This window comes from Leucoraja erinacea, unplaced genomic scaffold, assembly GCF_028641065.1.
Source record: "Leucoraja erinacea ecotype New England unplaced genomic scaffold, Leri_hhj_1 Leri_202S, whole genome shotgun sequence".
Classification (NCBI taxonomy): Eukaryota; Metazoa; Chordata; class Chondrichthyes; order Rajiformes; family Rajidae; genus Leucoraja; species Leucoraja erinaceus.
This window is the reverse complement of record NW_026576103.1, coordinates 148,010-161,809: the sequence shown is the minus strand read 5'-3', so window position 1 is coordinate 161,809 and position 13,800 is coordinate 148,010.

Genomic DNA, 13,800 nt, shown 5'->3' with positions numbered 1-13,800 from the left:
GTTGATTACTGATATATTAAATCACATACTCCATGTTATTTTGAGCTAGTTTTCCAAGAGAAAAACTGCAGTAATCATAGTCCAAAATGGTAGGATGGGGCTGAAGCCCAGTCTTTATACAGGAAGGAACCAGAGCACCTGGAGAAAGCCCATGCAGTCACAGGGAGTACTTACAAACTCTGGGGTAGACACAAAATGCTGGAGCAACTCAGCGGGTGAGGCAGCATCTATGGAGAGAAGGAATTGATGACGCTTCAGTCTGAAGAAGGGTCTTGACCCGAAACGTCACCAATTCCTTCTCTCCATAGATGCTGCCTCACCCGCTGAGTTACTCCTGCATTTTGTGTCTATCCTCGAATTTCTCAGAATCTGCAGTTCTTTCTTAAACGTACAAACTCTGTACAGACAGCACCCGTAATCAGGATCGCACCCAGGCCTCAGGAGCTGCAAGGCAGCAATTCGGCCCAAGGATGGTAGATGTATTGATCGAGCTGATTGAGGAGGTATTTGAGGTAGGTAGTAGATAGAACCTACTATCACTATGGTTTTGGAACATCTGGACAGGTACATGTATAGGATAGGTGTAGAGGGATATGGGTGAAACGAAGGCAGGTGGGACTATTTTAGATGGGGCATGTTGGTCGATGTTGGAAAGTTGGGCCGAAGGGCCTATTTCCACGATGGATGACTGTAATATGAGTTTAGTTTGGTTTACAATTTACAATTTTACCGAAACTAACCTACTAGCCCAGAAACCCCACGCAGGTCACGGGGAGAACATACAAACTCCGTACAAACAGCACCTGTAGTCATAATCGAGCCCGAATCTATGGCACTGTAAGGCAGCAACTCAACCGTTGTGCCACTGTGCCATCCCTAAATCTTGTAAATGGGATTAATATGGATGGTTAGCATGAACCTGTTGGGCTGAATGGCCTGTATACACGCTACATGACTCCGTGCCCTATGTTTTGGGCCCAGAAGCTAGAATGCTGTAGACATCAACCCACTACTCCACAAGGCTGGGATGAGTGATAGGGGCAGTGGGATGGGGAAGGGAGGTATTTCAGTAAGATTTACCTGTACACGTAGTGAAACAACGTCTGGTAAATAGCGTGAGGCAGAGAGAAACAAGACGCCAGTGCCCAGATGTTAACGATAGATAAAATACCTTTGGAGAGAGACATGCGAGGTTTTAAAGGATTTAGAATCACCTGCAAGTAAACAACAAGAATTAGAAATGAAAATACAAAGTAAAATCATAGCAAGAGGATTTGAGTATAGGAGGTTCTACTGCAGTTGTTGTACAGGGTCTTGGTGAGACCACACCTGGAGTATTGTGTACAGTTTTGGTCTCCTAATCTGAGGAAAGACATTCTTGTCATAGAGGGAGTACAGAGAAGGTTCACCAGACTGATTCCTGGGATGTCAGGACTTTCATATGAAGAAAGACTGGATAGACTCGGCTTGTACTCGCTAGAATTTAGAAGATTGAGGGGGTATCTTATAGAAACTTACAAAATTCTTAAGCGGTTGGACAGGCTAAATGCAGGAAGATTGTTCCCGATGTTGGGGAAGTCCAGAACAAGGGGTCACAGTTTAAGGATAAGGGGGAAATCCTTTAGGACCGAGATGAGGAAAACATTTTTCACAGAGAGTGGTGAATCTCTGGAATTCTCTGCCACAGAAGGTAGTTCATTGGCTATATTTATGAGGGAGTTACATGTGGCCCTTGTGGCCCTTGTGGCTGTGGCCAAAGGGATCGGGGGTTATGGAGAGAAGGCAGGTACAGGGTACTGAGTTGGATGATCAGCCATGATCATATTGAATGGCGGTACAGGCTCGAAGGGCCGAATGGCCTACTCCTGCACCTATTTTCTATGTTTCTAAAATGCAGACTTAATTTTAGAGATACAGCGTGGAAACAGGCCCTTTGGCCACTGAGTCTGCACCAATCAGCAATCCCCGCACATTAACACTATCCTACACACACTAGGGACAATTTTATATTTATAGAAAGCCAATTATCACAAACCTGTACGTCTTCGAAGTGTGGGAGGAAACCGAAGATCTCGGTGAAAACCCATGCAGTCACAGGGTGAATGTACAAACTTCGTACAGACAGCACCCGTAGTCAGGATGGAACTCCGGACGGATCTATGGCACTGAATGTGCTGTAAGGCAGCAACTCTACTGCTGTGCCACCGTGCCACACTTTTATCACAGAAGGTGTGGGCAAATAATAACAGAAAACACTCGGCGGCTTCTGTGGAGAGATGCAATATGCTGAGATGAAGCAGGACACTTCATCAGAAGTATTGAGTATGTGCATAGGTTTAAGGTGAGAGGGGAATAGGTTTAAGGTGAAGGGGGAAAGATTTAATAGGAACCTGAAGGGTTTTTCTACACTATTCCACATTTCTACACTAATGATGATGAGAGTATGGAACGAGGTGCCTGAGGAGACAGTTGAGGCAGGAACTATTGCAATGTTTATGAAACATTTAGACAGGTACGTGGATATGACAGGTTTAGAGGAATATGGGCCAAACGCAGGCAGGTGGGACTAGTGTAGATGGGACATGTTGGTCGGTACAAATTAGGCGGAAGGGCCTGCTTCCACGCTGTAAGCTGAAGGGTCTGTAGTTAATTTAGTGTGGTTTAGAGATATAGCGCCGAAATGGGCTCTTCAGCCCACCGACTCCACACCGACCAGCGATCACCACATACACTAACACCATCCTACACACTAGAGACAATTTACTATTTTTACCAAAGCCAATTAATCTACAAACTTGTATGCCTTTGGAGTGTGGGAGGAAACCGGAGCATCGGGAAAATCCACGTGGTCATAGGCAGAACTTACAAACTCCGTACAGGCAGCACCAGTAGTCAGGATGAAACCCCTGGATCACTGGCACTGTGAGGCAGCTACTCTACCGCTGAGCCACCATACTGTATGAATTAGGTTGTGATTTTGCACCTTTATAAAATGTTGGTTAGTCTGCTTATTGCGTATTGTGTGCAGTTCTGGTCGCCCACTTATATGCAGGATGTAGAGGCTTTGGAGAGGATGCAGGTTCACCAGAATGATACCTGGATTAAAGTGAATTAGTTGTAAATGGACGTTGGACAGACTTGGATTGTTTTCTCCCACGCTCCATCCAAAGATGTACACTTTGTAGGTTAATTGGCTTGGTATAAAGGTAAATGACTTCTAGTGTGTGTAGGGGGTTAATTAATGTGCGGGGTTCACCTGGTCGGTGTGGACTTGGTGGGCAGATGGGCATGTTTCCATGCTGTATCTCCAAACTAAACTCAGCTATGTTTAATTAGACTTTACTGGACTTTATCTTGCTCTAATCATATCCATTTATCCTGTATCTCGGTACACGTGACAATAAACTAAATTACTTTACAAAGCTGAATGTCTTTTGGACAAGAGCACTCGGTGAAACCCACGCAGTCACAGGCAGGATGTACAAACTCCATACAGACAGCACCCATGGTCAGGATTGATCCTGGGTCTCTGGAGCTATGAGTCAGCAGCTACAGTACCACTGCACCACAGTGCTGTTCAACTCCATGATTCTACGTAGAATCAGATCGTGATGTTGCACCTTTATAAAACTTTGGATAATCTGCTTATTGAGTATTGTGTGCAGTTCTGGTCGCCCCATTACAGGGAGAATGTGGAGGCTTTGGTGAGGATGCAGAAGAGGTTTACCAGAATGTTACCTGGATCAAAATGTATCAGCTGTAAAGGGACGTTGGACAGACTTGGACTGTTTCTCCGGAGCAAGTGAGGATGGGTGGGAATATATAAAACCATGAGAGGCATAGATTGGGTAGACTTTCTTCCAAATCTTTTTTCCAGGGTAGAAAATTGTCTATAATAATATAGAGGTTCACAAAGTTTATTCTCGGGAAGGCTGGACAGTCATATGTTGAATAAATGGAGCAGCTGTGCTTGCATACTCTGGAATTTAGTAGGATGACAGGGGATCTTATTGAAACATAAGATTATTATTGGACACGCTAGAGGCAGGAAACATGTTTCCGATGTCGGGGGGAGTGCAGAAACAGGAACCACAGTTTAAGAATAAGGGGTTGGCCATTTAGAACAGAGATGAGGAAAAACGTTTTCACCCAGAGAGTTGTGAATCTGTGGAATTCTCTGCCTCAGAAGGCAGTGGAGGCCAATTCACTGGATGCTTTCAAATGAGCTCTTAAAGCGGAGTGAAGGGATATGGGGAGAATGCATGAATGGATTACTGATTGTAGATGATCAACCATGATCACAGTGAATGGCGGAGATGGCTCGAAGGGCCGACTGGCCTACACCTGCATCTATTGTCTATTGTCAAAGAAGCGGGAGATTTTGAGTGTTTGATATTTGGCACGGACTCTGTGAGCCGAAGGATTTGTTTACTGCCTGAAGCAGTTCAGTTCAGTTCAGTTCATTATCATGTGTACCGAGGTACAGTGGAAAGCCTTTGTTGCATGCTAACCAGTCAGCAGAAAGACAAGACATGATTGCAAACAAGCCATTTACAGTGTATCAATACATGCTAAGGGAATAACGTTTAGCGTAAGGTAAAGCCAGCAAAGACTGATCAAGGATAGTCTGATGGTCACCAAAGAGGTAGATAGTGGTTCAGCATTGCTCTCTGGTTGTGATAGGATGGTACAGTTACCTGACAACAACTGGGAAATTACCTGCCCTTATTTACTAAATTACAAATGTTGATCCAATTTTGGAAAACACACCGATGTCCTTAATAGGCAGAATAAATGCCATTAAAATTATTTTTCTTCCACCAATACTGTATTTATTCCAATCAACACCTACATACATACCTAAAAACTTGTTTTTACAAATTGACTTGTCATACATTACAAATTTCATATGGGACTATAAATCCCATAGAATTCAAAGAAGACATTTATGTAAACCTAAAGAATACAGTGGACTCACACTTCCCACTTGTATGTACTACCATTGGGCAGTGAACATTAAAAATATAATGTACTGGGTGGACAGTTCAACACAACAGGCAGAATGGACAATAATGGAGAAGGAGGATCGCACTCCTTTTAACATAGGAGCGATCCTTTCCTCCCCATAAAACCGAAGAACACAATATATAAGAGAAACACGATGATTCACAGCATAATACGAATTTGGAGACAAATGAAATCCTCTCTTAAATGAAGAAATCTTTCGCTTCTCTCACTGATAGCTAACAACCCGGCGTTTAAGCCATCGACTATTGACAAAACGTTTACCCTCTGGGAACGATTAGGAATTAAGACTTGGGAAGATTTGTATGAAGAGGGAAACTTTTTACCATTCCAAGACTTACAGCTTAAATACAATTTGGAAAATAACCAATATTTTAGATACTTACAAACCCGAGATTATTTGAAAAAAGACACAAGATTATCAAAATTTGAAGATGGACCTTCTAGAGCAAGGCGTGAATAGACAGGTAGAATTGGATAATTTAACATCATATTTTTATAATATTATTTTAAATATAGATATAAGAAAAGAATGGGAACACGAATTAGCTATAGAAATTCCCAAGGACAGATGGGAAGATTATGTGTCATATGTACACAAATGTTCGATTAACGTTAGACACACATTGATCCAATATAAAATTGTACACAGATTATATTACTCAAACACAAAATTAAATAAAATCTCTCCAAATGTGTCTCCCATCTGTGATAAGTGCCTAACTAAAGAGGCAACAATAGCGCACTCATTTGTTTCCTGTGCAAAACTTCTGAAATTTTGGAAGGATATTTTTGAAAGCTTTTCATAAATATTTAAATTAAGACTGGACCCAAATACAGAATTGCTTATTTTCGGAGCAAGGGAAGCCTGTTCTGAACTAACTATATTTCAAAGATATTTCCTAAACTATGGTTTGATATCGGCAAAAAAACTTATACTTAAATTCTGGAAAAACGCTCCTACCCAACGTTTAAAATGTGGATCACAAATATGTTGGAAATATTACATCGCGAGGAAATGAGACTCGTTCTAGCAGGAAAACAAGAATAATTCTTAAGAATATGGTCACCTTTTGTTAATTTGTTACAAGTATAATATGGGACAGCATAACCCTAGAAAGTTATTGTTTCACAACTAGGTGATGGGTGTGAATCGTTATGAATTAGGCACATTCCCTTTCTTTTTTGTTCAGCTCTACCTTCTTTGGATTTTTTACTTATTTCCTTTCTCTTCTTAAGGCCCTCTTCTCCTTGGGGCCTGTTATCTGTTCTTTTCTCTTTCCTTTTTTTTCTCACATTCTCAAGCACGCAGTCTACTTAAACATCATCATTCATTTAACGCCAACTACTGCGGACTACACTTCACTACTATCCTCATTCTTCGCTTCTTACTCTTTTCTCTTTTTCTATTACAGCTTAAAGTTGTACACAAAATGTGTTATGTTGCATATTATGATTAAGAAGTATGTACAATGATTTTAATTAAAAAAATAATAATTACATAAATAGATAAAATAAAAAACAACTGGGAAGGAACAGTGCCTGAATCTGGAGGTGTGCGTTTTCACGCCTATTACTTTTTGCCGATGGGAGATGGGAGAAGTGGGAATGGCCAGGGTAAGAATGGTCCCTGATGATACTGCTGGCCTTGCTGAGGCAACGTGAGGTAAAACATTGAGTTAATAGTTGATTTGTCTGATGGTGGAGGGAGGGGAAAGGGGAGAGGGATGGAGTTGGAGGGAGGTAATGGAAGGGAGAGGGAGGGAGGGGATGGAGACAGAATGCTTTAGAGTTTAGACAGATGAGGGGGAACCTCATTGAAACTTGCCAAATAGTGAAACGCCTGGATAGAGTGGTTGTGGATAGGATGTCCCCACATGTGGGAGAGTCTAGAACCAGAGAGCATAACCTCAGGATAAAAGGATGGACCTTTAGAAAGCAGACCAGGAGGAATCTCCTTGGTAAGAGGGTGGTGAATCTGTGGAATTAATTGCCACAGAAGGCTTTGGTGGCCAAGTCAATGGATATTTTAAAGGCAGAGATTGACAGATATTTAATATTTGATTCGTAAGGGTGGCAGCGGTTATGGGGAGAAAGCAGGAGAATGGGGATGAGCGGGAAAGATAGATCATCCTTGATAGCATGGTGGAGTGGACTCGGTGAGCCGAAAGGCCTACTTCTGCTCCTATGACATGAATGTATGAATGGGTGGAAGGGAGAAAAGAGGTGGAGAGAGTGGTGAGGACTGGGGAAGGAGGGACGGCAGAGAGGAGGGAGGAGGGGTGGAGATAGGGGAGGGATAGAGATGGGAAAGAGGGGATTCTGGTAGAAGGGGTGGAGAGCAGAAAGAGAAGGGAGGGAAGAATTTGTGTCATAAACTCCTGCGGTAAATGTGGACAATGAGTGAATGCATGAATGTATGAGTGAATGAATTAATGTTGAGTGAATGAATGAATGAATGAATGAATGGACGAATGAATGAATGATTGACTGTATGATTGAATGCATGATTGAATTAATGAATGAATGAATGAATGATGAGTGAATGAATGAATGATGAATGTATGCATGGATGAATGAATGAATTAATGAATGTATGAGTGTATGATTGAATGAATGTATGAATGAATGAATGCATGAATGAATGGATGAATGAATGGATGGATGAATGAATGGATGTATGAATGAATGAATGTATGAATGAATGAATGAATGATGAATGAATGATTGAATGAATGAATGAATGCATGATTGAATGATTGAATGATTGAATGAATGAATGCAGAAGCTGCCAGAGGTAACTGTAGGGATGGTTACAATTACAGTATTTAAACGACATATGACCAGGTTCATGGATAGGAGAAGCTTAGAAGGATTTGGACCAAATGCGGGCAGATGGGACTAGCTGCTTTCGACATCTTGGTGGACATAGATATGGGACCGAAGGGTCTGTTTCCGTGCTGTTTGACACTTTGACTCTCCAATCTCCACCCCCAAATCTCACCTGACAAACACCATGGCCAAGAGCGCTGACCTTACTCAGGACTGCAATGGGATCTTTGTTATAGATAGTAAGGTAACGTGCCTCAAGGACAATCAACCAGTGGCACTAACATCCATGGTGGTGAAGTGCTTTGGGAGGTTGGTAATGGTGCATATCAACTCCCACCTCAACAAGAAACTTGACCCATTACAGTTTGTCTACCGCCCACAACAGGTCAACGGAGGATGCAATCTCACTGGTTCTCCACTCTGCACTTGACAATTTGGACAATAAAAACACAAATGTCAGGATGTTGTTGGTAGATTATAGTGCGGCGTTCAATACCATCATCCCCTCCAAGCTTGTTATGCATTGGTCCCTCTACGCAGGGATTCTCCCCCACTACATTGGGGACCTGGGGTGGAGGGTATTGCACCGAGGTGTTCCCTGCAACCTGTTTCTCTCGCGGTTCACAGACTCGCCAGCCGCCTGCCACTTTTGCGGGCTGGAAGAGTCTGTCTATCACGTGTACATGGAGTGCGTGAGGCTGCAGCCACTGTTTGAATATCTAAAGCGGCTGCTCCTTGCCTTCTGGCTGAATTTTGCACCCACCATCCTCATCTTTGGACACCCTGTGCGTAGGAGAGAGGGTAGGGCTGAAGATGTCCTGGTTGGGTTGCTCCTGGGCCTGGCCAAGCTGGCCATCCGCGAGTCACGGCGCCAGGCGGTGGAGGGCTTTATAAAATGCGCTGCTATTACATCTTTAAGAATCGACTTAAGCATCTTCCCCACTACCGATGTAAGGCTAACTGATCTATAATTCCCCGCTTTCTCTCTCCCTCCATGAGTACTCTGGGATGCAAACCATCAGGCCCAGGGGTTTTATCTGACTTTAATCCCAACAGTTTACCTAACACCATTTCCTGACTAACGTGGATTCCCTTCAGTTCTTCCCTCCCACTACATCCTCGGTCCCCTAGTATTTCTGGGAGATTGTTTGTGTCTTCCTTGGTGAAGACAGAACCAAAGTGCTTACCAAACCAAACCAAAACCAAAGTACTGGTCTAATATTTCTTTGTTTCCCATTACAAATTCACCTTTTTCTGACTGTAAATGATCTACACTTGTCTACACTAATCTTTTCCTCTTCACTTATCTAGTCTGCACCAACCAGAGATGCCCGCACATTAACATTACCCTACACACACATGAGAGCCATTGTTACATTTATACCAAGCTAATTAACCTACAAACCTGTGCATCTTTGAAATGTGGGAAGATACTGGAGCACCCGGAGCAAACCCATTCGGACACGGAGAGAATGTACAATTTATGATTGAACCCGGGTCTCTGACGTGGTCTCTACCCGCTGCACCACAGTGCCGCCCAGGATCTCTCCGTTCTGTTATTTCTGATATAGGTTTATAATCTACTGATCCATTTTTAAAATACATTTAGGTATTTGTTTGTTGGTGTGGATATTGAGGGAAAAACAGGCAATTACAGTGTCATTTCTGGATTCAAAACAGGGTCAGGCCAATCTCCTTCTCTCAAGGATATTAGTGAGCAGGTGGATAGTTATGTTCAGTAGAAACAAAGAACTGCAAGTGCTGCAAATATAGATACAAAGTGCTAGAGTCACTCAGCGGGTCAGGCAGCCTGTCTGGAGAAAAGAGATGGGTGATGTTTCGGGTCGGAAACCATCTTCACACAATCTGAAAAAAATTACGTTCAGTCTGATCATTACTATTCAGTCTGGCATTTTTTTAAAGACAATTTATTTAATTTCTTGAATTGAACTTCTCCATCTGCTAGGTTGTGATTTAAACTCATGTCGTTGATTTAATCCTCTGGAACACTAGCTTCCAGTCCAGTAACTTATCTGGAAGAAGACAATATGAGTGTGGGAGTGTGTGAGTGTGAGCGTGCGAGTGTGCATGTGTGTGCGAGTGTGTGAGTGTGCGAGTGTGCGAGTGTGTGAGTGTGCGTGTGTGCGTGTGTGTGAGTGTGCGAGTGTGCGAGTGTGCGAGTGTGTGAGTGTGCGAGTGTGTGTGTGTGAGTGTGCGAGTGTGTGAGTGTGCGAGTGTGTGTGTGAGTGTGCGAGTGTGTGTGAGTGTGCAAGTGTGTGAGTGTGCGAGTGTGAGTGCAAGTGTGTGCGTGTGTGTGCGAGTGTGTGTGGGTGTGCGAGTGTGTGAGTGTGCGAGTGTGTGTGAGTGTGCGAGTGTGTGTGTGTGCGAGTGTGTGAGTGTGTGAGTGTGCGAGTGTGTGAGTGGGCGAGTGTGTGAGTGTGCGAGTGTGTGTGCGAGTGTGTGAGTGTGAGTGTGTGAGTGAATGAATGCATGAATGAAACTTTATTATCACACGTGACATGTCACAGTGAAATTCTATGTTTTGCAGACAATACACAAAGAATGCAAAGAGTCACCACTAATAGGGCGCTGACACAGTTGCAAAGTGTTGAATAAAGTCCCCAATGGTCCCTCTTTGTTCTCGATGGAATCCCCACGCTGGGTCTCTCTTTCATTTAGTTTATTGTTACGTGTTCCAAAGTACGGTGAAAAGCTTTTTGTTAACCAGTCAGCAGAAAGACAATACATGATTATAATTGATCCAATTACAATGTATAGATACACGATAAGGGAGTAACGTGTCGTGCAAGGTAAAGCTAGCAAAGTCCGATGAAGGATGTCCAAGGGTCATCAAAAAAGTATATTGATGTTCAGCACGGCACTCTGGTTGTGGTAGGATAGTAGTAAGTAAGTAAGTAATTTTTATTTATATAGCACGTTTTAAGTCAACTCGCATTGACACCAAAGTGCTTTACATAAAATAGATAATAAGTTTCCATACCATAGAAAAAGGTTAAAAAAAAATAAAGAAGATGGACACAACACATTATAGAGTTCAACACAAATGTCCCCCCACAGCAGAATCAAAAATTTCCACTGTGGGGAAAGGCACCAGAAAGTTAAGTCCTCTTCCTCTGAAACACCTGAGGTCAGGGCCCATTTGTGGCCTTGCAGCCAGTCCGATGATTTTCAGGGCCCTCTTGCCGTGAAAGATGGAAATCCAGCGTCGGGTGAAACAATTCCTCAAGCGGCTTGGAAATTCTGGAGCAGCTGCCTCCTCCCCGGAGACTGGAGACCGGGGCACTCGTAGCCCTCAGGCCACGCCAGTTGGAGCTCCGACCCCGGCGAATTCGATCCCTGGCTCCACGGCGCTCCAAATCCATCCAAAAGTCAGGTATATTATAACCATATAACCATATCACAATTACAGCACGGAAACAGGCCATCTCGGCCCTACAAGTCCGTGCCGCATAACCTTTTTCCCTTACGAATAACTTTTTCCCTTTCCAAACAACATTTATCCCTACTGAAGTGTTAATAAAAGAATCGGTACTTTAATGAAACATATTACAAAGGTCACAGCGTCTTAATCCCCTTGGCAACAGAGTACTAAGGTAAGGATATCTAAGGTGTTAATAACTGAAATTGGTCTGCATCTTCTCAGTTATTCATTGTACAAAATCATTGTACAGAGGTAATGACAGTTGATTGTCACAATTACTAGCATGTGGCTTCTGAGTGCTGCATGTGTCAAGGTAAGGACAATGAATATAGAAACATAGAAAAATAGGTGCGGGAGTAAACCATTCGGCCCTTCGAACCTGGAACGCCTTTCAATATAACAAATAAGGGCAGAGATTGAACTTCCATCACAGTGAGGAATGTGGAGGAGTGACTGTAGGGGATGTTTATGTTAAAATGTATTTTGTACGTTCCGTTGCTTTTTATATGAATGACTGACTTGGCAAATTAAATTCCTCGTATGTTGTAAAACATACTTGGCTAATAATTGTATTGTATTATAATCATGTCTGATCATCTTAAATTAGTGCCCCGTTCCTGCTTTTTCCCCATATCCATTGATTTCAAGGCACTGTTGCCGTTCTTACCCACACACCTGAATCGGTCACCTGTACGTATGTATGTTGTATGTATGTATGTGTATGTATGTATGTATGTATGTATGTATGTATGTATGTATGTATGTATGTATGTATGTATGTATGTATGTATGTATGTATGTATGTATGTATGTATGTATGTATGTGTGGGTATGTATGTGTATGTATGTGTATGTATGTATGTACGTATGTATGTATGTATGTATGTATGTATGTATGTATGTATGTATGTATGTATGTATGTATGTATGTATGTATGTATGTATGTATGTATGTATGTATGTATGTATGTATGTATGTATGTATGTATGTATGTATGTGTGTGTATGTGTGTGTGTGTATGTGTGTATGTATGTGTGTATGTATGTATGTATGTATGTGTGTGTGTATGTATGTGTGTATGTATGTGTGTATGTATGTATGTATGTGTATGTATGTATGTGTGTATGTATGTATGTATGTATGTATGTATGTATGTATGTATGTATGTATGTATGTATGTATGTATGTATGTATGTATGTATGTGTGTATGTATGTATGCATGTGTGTATGTATGTATGTATGTATGTATGTATGTATGTATGTATGTGTGTGTGTGTGTATGTATGTATGTATGTATGTATGTATATATGTGTGTGTGTATGTATGTATGTATGTATGTATGTATGTATGTATGTATGTATGTATGTATGTATGTATGTATGTATGTATGTATGCATGTATGTATGTATGTGTGTGTATGTGTGTATGTATGCATGTATGTGTGTATGCATGTGTGTATGTATGTGTATGTATGTATGTATGTATGTATGTATGTATGTATGTATGTATGTATGTATGTATGTATGTATGTATGTATGTATGTATGTATGTGTGTTATGCATGTGTGTATGTATGTGTGTGTATGTATTTATGTATGTATGTATGTGTGTGTATGTATGTATGTGTGTGTGTGGGTATGTGTGTATGTATGTGTGTATGTATGTATCTATGTATGTGTGAATGTATGTGTGTATGTATGTGTGTATGTATGTATGTGTGTGTGTATGTATGTATGGTGTATGTATGTATGTGTGTATGTATGTATGTGTGTATGTATGTATGTATTGAATGGATTAAAGGTCGATAAATCCCCAGGGCCAGATAGGCTGCATCCCAGAGTACTTAAGGAAGTAGCTCCAGAAATAGTGGATGCATTAGTAATTATCTTTCAAAACTCTTTAGATTCTGGAGTAGTTCCAGAGGATTGGCGGGTAGCAAATGTAACCCCACTTTTTAAGAAGGGAGGGAGAGAGAAAACGGGGAATTACAGACCAGTTAGTCTAACATCGGTAGTGGGGAAACTGCTAGAGTCAGTTATTAAAGATGGGATAGCAGCACATTTGGAAAGTGGTGAAATCATTGGACAAAGTCAGCATGGATTTACGAAATGTAAATCATGTCTGACGAATCTTATAGAATTTTTCGAGGATGTAACTAGTAGTGTGGATAAGGGAGAGCCAGTGGATGTGGTGTATCTGGACTTCCAGAAGGCTTTCGACAAAGTCCCACATAAGAGATTAGTATACAAACTTAAAGCAAATGGCATTGGGGGTTCAGTATTGATGTGGATAGAGAACTGGCTGGCAAACAGGAAGCAAAGAGTAGGAGTAAACGGGTCCTTTTCACAATGGCAGGCAGTGACTAGTGGGGTACTGCAAGGCTCAGTACTGGGACCCCAGCTATTTACAATATATATTAATGATCTGGATGAGGGAATTGAAGGCAATATCTCCAAGTTTGTGGATGACACTAAGCTGGGGGGCAGTGTTAGGTGTGAGG